This window comes from Salvia splendens, chromosome 19 (genome assembly GCF_004379255.2).
Source record: "Salvia splendens isolate huo1 chromosome 19, SspV2, whole genome shotgun sequence".
In the NCBI taxonomy this organism is placed as follows: Eukaryota; Viridiplantae; Streptophyta; class Magnoliopsida; order Lamiales; family Lamiaceae; genus Salvia; species Salvia splendens.
Window position 1 is genome coordinate 5,737,377 of NC_056050.1, and position 9,069 is coordinate 5,746,445.

The following is a 9,069-nucleotide window of genomic DNA, read 5'->3' on the forward strand; positions in this document are numbered from 1 at the left end:
TTTGAGCAAGATGGCAAGGGATATTTTGGCAATTCCCGTTTCCAGTGTTGCTTCTGAGTATGCATTTAGCACGGGAGGCCGTGTTCTCACTGCACATAGAAGCTCGTTGACTTGCAATATGGTTGAGGCTTTGATTTGCGCGGGAGATTGGTTGAAGAATAGTAACATGAAATCTAAAAACAAAGAAGACATGTCGGAAGAAGAACAACAAAATGAATTTCAACGTGGTACGTTCTTTAGTTTTCGACGTTATACTTGCTATTTAGATTCTTATTTATTTTTATTTATCTATTTAGTATTAGCAGCCATTGGAGAGATTGCTCAGAAGAGGAATGCATAGTCAGAGAGGCCTACAACTGAGATGGATGAAGAAAGGATGAAGATGGTGAGAAATGATGAATGATTAAATGGCTATATAAATGATGATTTTTGGATTGTATTTGGTTGTTATTGTCTTTATATTTCAATAGAACGGATGATGATATTTGATTTTAAAATTAGGTGGAAATTGAAAAAACAAAAGGGACATTTGGAAAATTTGTTTTAGAACAAATCACAACAATAAGCAATCAATTCTAAAAATTGAAGAAGAGCTTAAAAGTAAAGCCCATGTAAAAAAACTCGGCCCGTTAGGCCCAGTTAAAAAAACACTGTTCATTCTCGATAAATAAAGATGGCGTGTCTATAATAATTAGGTCACTAATTCAAATATTTAACTTAGGTTTTGATTTATGCAAACTTAGATCTTAATGCAAAAACGCAGAATAAAATCATACAGAGGACATGTTTAGGTCATTTTAATAATGGATGTCCTAAAATGAACTGCAAACTTAGATCTTAATGCAAAAACGCAGAATAAAATCATACAGAGGACATGTTTAGGTCATTTTAATAATGGATGGCCTAAAATGAACTGAAAGTGACATCAAACTCAGATTTTGTAAAATGACCTAAAACTAATTCATAATGACCTTCCGTTTTTTTTATACTTCATCCATTCTATAAACGTATATGAAGCACGATTGATAAAGTAAAAGAGGAATAAAAAAAGGTTATTAAATTATTGTTAACAGAAAATGAGGCCCCACCTTATAAAAGAGAATAAAATTACTCAAAATAAAAATAAATTATTTTTATGGGACATACCAAAATGGAAAAGATTTTTTTTTATGGAACGAATAAAGTATGAATTGTTATGATTTAGTCTTGCTATTTATTACTCCCTCCGTCCCACAAGAATATGCACTCTTTCATTTTTAGTTCGTCCCACAAGAATATGCACTTCCCAATTTCGATAACTCTTTTTTCTCTAATAAGGTGAGACATATTCTCCATTAACAATACTTTAATTACTTTTTCTCTCTACCTTTCTCTTACTTTACCAATTTTGCATTAAAACTCGTGCACAACCCAAAATGCATATATTATTATTATTATTATTATTATTATTATTATTATTATTATTATTATTATTATTATTATTATTATTATTATTATTATAAACTTTGTATTTCCATTCATACTAACATCGTTCTACACACGAATGGCAACATATCAAAGTCTAAACAACAGAAATGAACATAATATACGTTGCAACATAAAAGATATTTAGCGATTAGAAAAATCCCTTAACATGATCTCTAGAATTCAGAAAAATTCCATAAATGTTTAAATTCAGAAAATACTAATAAAATTAGACTAATCATACGTTATGGTGATAGTCTTTCTGAGTTTAATAATTGTAAAGATACAAACTGCATTTTCTTGAGACTTAATTTAAAATTTACTCTGTTATATTTACATCCCCGTTGAGTAAAAGTTAGTAACCACAGTCCAAATCTCAATCTTTTATCCTTCAAATCAAAGAAAATAGAACTTATTTTATGATGAAAATAACTAACGTGCTAGAATGGCGATACTCATATATGTATATAATTATTAAGAAAATTACTGATATAAATAGGGTGCTAATTATTATTATTATTATTATTATTATCATCTTTTATGTAAAAGTATACTTAAATTATCAAGGTGGTAAAAGAGTTCAACAAAGCAATAAGAGCGCAAAGGATGCGCCATAAAAATGAAAACACCAATAAATACTATTGACAAAAATATAGCCTTATGTAATGAAACCTCTAACTTTTTGCATCTAAATCTCGTGCTCATCATCTTCTCATTTTGGATTTATACACTTTGCTCAAATCTCCTCTTCATTTTTCATCTTTATGGATAAAAAGTTTATATGAATTCTTCTCATCAAATTAATTTAGGTGATATCTGGGGAAGGAAAAAGAAAGAGTTTGGGTTTTTAATATAGTCCTTCTATTACTCTAAATTTGCGTTGGTGAATTTTCTTAATTTCCTTTTTCCAATTTTAGAAATCAATAACTTGGACAACTGCAGTTCTTCATGACAATTTTCTAAAATTTAAATTAAGATTCAAATGAGTTGATTAACATAAATATACCTCAATTTGGTTTAACATACTATAAACTGTTTTTAGTTTATTAAAATATATTTACGAACTTTTTGTGTATGTTTAGATTAATTATTTGTTGGTGGATCGGTGAAAGCTTTCAAATAATAAAAGAGCGTTTAATTAGTCTTATAAATTAATGAAAATTCCTCAATTCTATTTTATTTTATTATCTTATACTCCCTCCGTCCCCGAATAAGAGTCGCTAATTTCCATTTTGGGTTGTCCCCCATTAAGAGTCACTCTTCATTTTTACCATAAATGGTAGTAGGCCCCACATTCCACTAACTCACTCCACTCACATTTTATTATAAAACTAATATAAAAATGTGGGTCCCATATTTCACTAACTTTTTCAACCATCTTTTCTCTACATTTCTTAAAACTCGTGCCCGGTCAAAGAGCGATTCCTATTAGGGGACGGAGGGAGTAGTAATTAGTAATTTACAAAACTTGCACTATTATAATTTGTTATTTTTCAACATATATCGTTTCAATTTTTCTCTCATCGCTTTTCTTTTTGATATCTTCTCTTAACTCGTGATTTTCTACAAGTTCAATAATCGAATTACGAATTACTTTCTTAACTCCTGCATGTCTAAACCTAGAAAGAGTAAGATTCTGCATTTTGAATCAATAAAAAATAAAAATTATAGATGAAATACTTGTAACTGAAACATGTATTTGGTGATGTTTATATTTAGACAAAAATATTCTTTCAGGTGATGAAATTTTTGCCCGATTTGGCGGTTGACTGTTTGCCTACTGTTTGTTGTCCGCATAAGAAAGAGAAAATAATTATAGATTAATTTCTGTGGAAAATGGGGAAAAATGATTAGTTGGTAATAGATGAAAGCAAATTTAGTAATTCGTAAATAATTAATAAAATTTTTTTTTTTAAATTTAACCCCTTTTTGATAATTCTCTTAAACTTTGAGTGTATATAGGGCGACCTAAATCCATCTGTTAATTAACTTGGAACATTCGACATAGTAGAATAGAAGATTTGAGAAGCTCTCCACCCTAAGAAGATTCGATTTAGTATTTCTCATTTTTTAATTAGTAGAGCGTAATTCTTATAATTTGATTGTATACTTAACCATTTGTCAAATTAATGATTAGTAATAATCATCTCAATTTGCTATTTTCGTCCGTCCACGAATAATTGTCTCATTTGTTTATTTTATTACTTTTGAGAATGGACTCCATATTTTACTAACTTTATCTCACTCACATAGATATAAAAATGAGATCCAACTTCCACCAACTATTTCCACTCACTTCAATTACATTTATTAAAACCTGAGCTAAGTCACAGTGAAATTATTATTGGCGGATGAGGTATTTTATTGATCGGTCGTACAGGCTCGAGTTGGACATTGAATTGCTTTGATTTGAATTAATCGAAAAAAGCTTTATGTATCTATAAAAAGATACCGACCAATCAAACCGATTCCATTTAAGTCACGATAGAAACATAACGGCCTAATCATTGTGTTGATCTACGTCACAATTAAAAATCCGAAAGCATATTATGCTGAAACAGAGGACGCAGCGTTGTTTTTCTTGATTTGACATACGTGTGGAACCTATAGTTATTGTGAAAACATAATTGTATCTTCTTTCGCATAACAATTTCTTAGCCGCCGTACATATAAATTAATTATCGAATCGCGGTCCACATTTCAAATTTTTGGGAGCGAAAGTACATTTTTCACACGAATTCTCTCTCTCTCTACCCCCCCCCCTCCCCTAATTCAACTAACTACCTTCCAAACTCGAAAGCGCTCATAGTTTGGTTGCTCAATTCTGTATATCGAATCAATTAGTACGTCACGATTAAAAGTCTAGGAGATGAATTATGCTCTGAAATAGAGGATGTCACGTGTTTTATTTTGTTTTATTTTTGATTTTGGCGCACCGTGGAGCCTAATTATTGTGAAAAACATAATCGTATCTCCTTTTGCATCCCAATTTCTTAGTAGGTATATAGATAAACTTATTTCCGAATCTTGTTAAGCATTTCAAATTTTTTGAATCGACCATACATTATCCTTTCGAATGTTCTCTCTCTCTCTCTCTACTAACTACTAAACCTTCAAAACACAAAAGCGCCAAAGATTTTTTGCTCGATTCTATATATCGACTCAATCGTTAGTCATTACTAAAAGTCCTGAAGACGGATTATGCACTGAAATAGAGGAACACATAAATTTATTTTTTCTTGTCGATACACATATAACTCCTAACTAACTATGCGAAAATAAAAACGAATCTAATTATGTATCTCAATGTTCTCCGCAACGACATCCATTTTTCGCACAAACTTTATTCCGAATCTCAGACACCCCCAATAAAAATTTTCAGATTTCCGAATCTAGCACACTAACTTTTTCGAAGCGACCGTACATTTTCTCTTGTCAGACTAAACAATTTTCTTCATTTTAAAAAAAAGGATCAATAATAATTCTCCATTAATACACTTATGCACTAAAACTTACTCACATACATTTGTTACTAGAAAATGTAGGTAATAAAATTAAATTTTCACCGATCCTTCTATCTCAATTCACGACTTCAATTTTGTTAACTTCTACATAACACCATGATTTCTTCCCTATAAATCCAACCCCCTTCTCCCAACCTAACACCACTACCACCAAGAGAATCAAGAGAGTGAGAGTGTGAGATTTAGATCAGAGTGATGGAGCAAAAAACCACAGTGCTCATCATCGGCGCAGGCCCCGCCGGTCAAGCCACTTCGGCATGTTTAAACCTCAAAAACATAGCCAACATTGTGCTAGAGCGCGAGGACTGCGCCGCCTCTCTGTGGCGGAAGCGAGCCTACGACCGCCTCAAGCTCCACCTCGCCAAGGAGTTCTGCCAGCTCCCCCACTTGCCCTTCCCCGCCGGCTCCCCCACCTTCATCCCCAAAAATGCCTTCATCAACTACCTCGATGACTACGTGGACAAATTCGATGTCAGCCCGTTGTTCTGTCGCAGCGCTGTGTCGGCCTCCCTGGAGGCTGGGAGCGGGAAGTGGGCCGTGGTGGCCCAAAACCTCGTCTCGGGGGGACACGGAGAGTTACGAGGCTGAGTTTCTCGTTGTTGCCACGGGGGAGAATAGCGAGGGTTTCATCCCTCGTGTGGAGGGGCTGGGCTTGTTCGAGGGGGAGGTGCTCCACTCGAGCAAGTTCGAGAATGGGGGCCGGTTCAAAGGGAAGGAGGTGTTGGTGGTGGGAAGTGGGAATTCCGGGATGGAGATCGCGTTGGATCTGGCTAATTGGGGCACCCGGACCTCGATTGTGATCCGGAGCCCGGTGAGATTCTCTGTCCTTTTTTACTCGCAAAATTTGACAAACTCGTTAAATCAAGTGAAATTTCGGAATATGAGTTTAAATTCGCTGACCTTTCGAGATAAGGGATTTAATTCGCTTACCTTTCGAAATATGGGTCCGAGACATGCGAATTTTTCGGAATAAGGGTTTTACACCTTTTTATATTTATTCTCTTCATTTTTCTTATTATTTCTCTTCCAATAATTATATATTTACTAAACTATCCTTTAACCCATCTCTAGAAAATTTTATTTTACCTCCCTCCAAGCGATTTGCGCTGCACTCTTAAAAGTCAATCTTCTCTTCCAAATTATGCGGTTTTGTATTTGAAGTCTTTTTTTCGTTTTCTAATTTTGATGTATTTGATCTGTTCGTGTAATTTTATTAGTTCTTGTAATTGATTTGTTTGTGTAATTCTAATAAAACAGAGGCAACAAAATCAATTAGGAAGAATGGTCTGCAATTTTCCAATGAGAAGTAGGAGAAATTCAGAGGTTTAATATCAAATTTGAAGCGCATGATTAATAGAATTAATAGGATGAAATTAGTTCATTTTTTTCTGCAACTCTTAACTTTTATATATATTGTTATGGACAATTGAAGAATAATTCATTCCTTATTTTTTATCAGCGGAGGCGGAGTGAAAGTGAGAATTTGAGAGAAGATTGACTTTAAAGAGTGGAGCGCAAATCGGGAGGTAAAATGAAATTTTTAAGAGATGAGTTAAATGATAGTTTAGTAAATCTATAATTATTGGAAGGGAAATAATAAGAAAAATGAAGAGAATAAATATAAAAAGGTGCAAAACCCTTATTCCGAAAAATTCGCATGTCTCGGACCCATATTTTGAAAGGTAAGCGAATTGAATCCCTTATCTCGAAAGGTCAGCGAATTTAAACCCATATTCCGAAATTTCTCTTAAATCAACCAATTGATTAGAATTTAAGTACATAAAAACCACTCAATTCATTATGAGTCTAATCCAATTTATCCTTTGACTTATTTTATGTCAATTTTAGTACCAAAATGTGACAACTTATTAAACAGTCAATTGATAGGAATTTAGACAAAAACAAATGGTAAAATCCATTAATGACTCTAACCCCAAATTACATGTAACTAATGTTGTTTTCTTGAATTAGGGGTTTGGAATTGGAGATGATTATGTGATTTATTATTGCAATTGCAGGTGCATGTGTTAACTGAGAATATGGTGAGATTGGGGATGACATTACTAGCCTATCTACCGTTGTATTTGGTGGATAATCTGGTCATGATTCTAGGCGATTTGAGACTCGGAAGACTTACTAAATACGGCATCGTAAAGCCCAAAGAGGGCCCGTTTGCTCTGAAACTGTCGACCGGAAGATCCCCCGTCATCGATGTCGGGACCATCAGCAAAATTAAAGCCGGAGAAATCCAAGTATATACATATTTCACACACTCACATAAAATGATAGTACATTTTTGCTCTCACTCTCAGTAGTTTTTTGAAAATAAAATTTATTCCCATAGAAATAGAACCTTTCCTAAACTAAATAAGGCATGGAGCATTTAAATTTAATTTTGTCTTCTTTTTTTTTTTGTAGATGTTGCATTAAGTTAAGGTGGTTAATAATTAATCAATGGCAAAAGTTTTAAATCCAGGGCAGCATGCCTACACATATGCTTTTATTGAGAATCCACTCAATTCCCTTTAAGATTCTTATAAGTCTTATTTTGATGTAGAGATCTAATAATTACTACCCTCTTAGGGATAAAAAGTTAAATTGCTTCTTTTAAGCATCTACTGTATATCTTTTTACATATTTTTCTTAAAATTAAATAACTATTTTTTTTTGTTTCTGAAACCATATTATTCATAAAAATCTCCATTTTCTAGCTAGGGTTTCGTAGTAGTCGTATTTAATTAAACATTTATTTAAAATTTCTACAATTTTTGCAGGTGTTCCCAGCTATGAAGATGGTGGAAGGGAACAAGGTTGAGTTCAGCAACGGCCGCATAAAAAGTTTCGACGCCATCGTGTTCGCCACCGGCTACAACAGCACCGTCAAGAAATGGCTAAAGGTACAAAAAATTATACTAATAAAAATAAAAATTAATTAAACCTTATTTTTAAACCTCATTATATCTCATATATTGAATTGTGTGTAGGGAGATGGTGATAGCATTTTTGCTGAAAATGGAATGCCAAAGGTGAAACCTCCGAATCACTGGAAGGGCGAAAACGGGCTTTACTGTGCTCGATTTGCGAGCGCTGGGCTGGCTGGCGTTGCCCAAGACGCGAAGAAGATATCGCAGGACATACATGCGACTCTAGTCCCCCTTCCAAAATAGTAGAATTTCAATTAGACTGTCCTAGTATAAGTTTTTTATGCAATGTTTACTTTCATGTCATTTCCAACTACAAGTCTTTCTAATAATATTAAGATTCTACAAGAATCATCTTGTTGGGAGAATGTGAGAATTATTTTTAACCATTAGATCGCGAAGATCATCTGTAGGTTGAGAGTTCGAATCCCAGATGCACGGGAATTTTCAAACTATTTAAGTGCAGTTAAATCAATGGCGAAGACAGTAAATTTATACATTCGATTCGTATAATAAAATATATTAATCAAACCGCGGGAAAAAATAATTACTACTAAATTTCAAAATCCAAAGATTGTTTTCTCAAGTAGAGGAGATTTAAAATCTCCTTAGCAAATTCATAATACTAGGATTTTTTTTATTGAGGTATACAAACAAAGTTGATTGATTAGTGGTGTTGTGATTAGTTTTTCTTTATATTCTTGTATTGATAATTTTTTTTATATTAATATAAAAGATCAATTTTAAAATTTTATCTACGCGACATTAACCCCTAATAATAGCTATACAGTTTATTTTTGTCTTAATCAAGGCACACACGATTGTCTTTCTTAACCCCAAATTATAGCCCAATTCTTTTTAATTCCTAGAACTCTCCAATGCGACAAATAATTGTAAATTTAATATCCTTATTAATTAGGTGAATATAAAGTTTACTTTTTATTTTCGTATATCCTACTAAATGTTCTTTACTCGTTTTGGACAATAAAGGCAAATCTTACAATCTAGTTCCTTTATCCCAAGTTAATTGAATAGCTTTTTGGGACGTCCATTAAATAAGTTATTGTTTTTTAGCAAAAATCATTTATTTTAATCTCCTATTTTATTTTCTCTTTACTTATTTATTTATTATTTTTTCTATTTTATTTTCTCTTTACTTA

At 32.8% G+C, this 9,069-nt stretch overlaps 1 pseudogene; it reads left to right on the forward strand.

The window, feature by feature from the left end:
- The first annotated feature begins 5,183 nt into the window (after positions 1-5,183).
- Positions 5,184-8,155, forward strand: LOC121778916 (annotated as a pseudogene).
- The last annotated feature ends 914 nt before the right edge of the window (positions 8,156-9,069 follow it).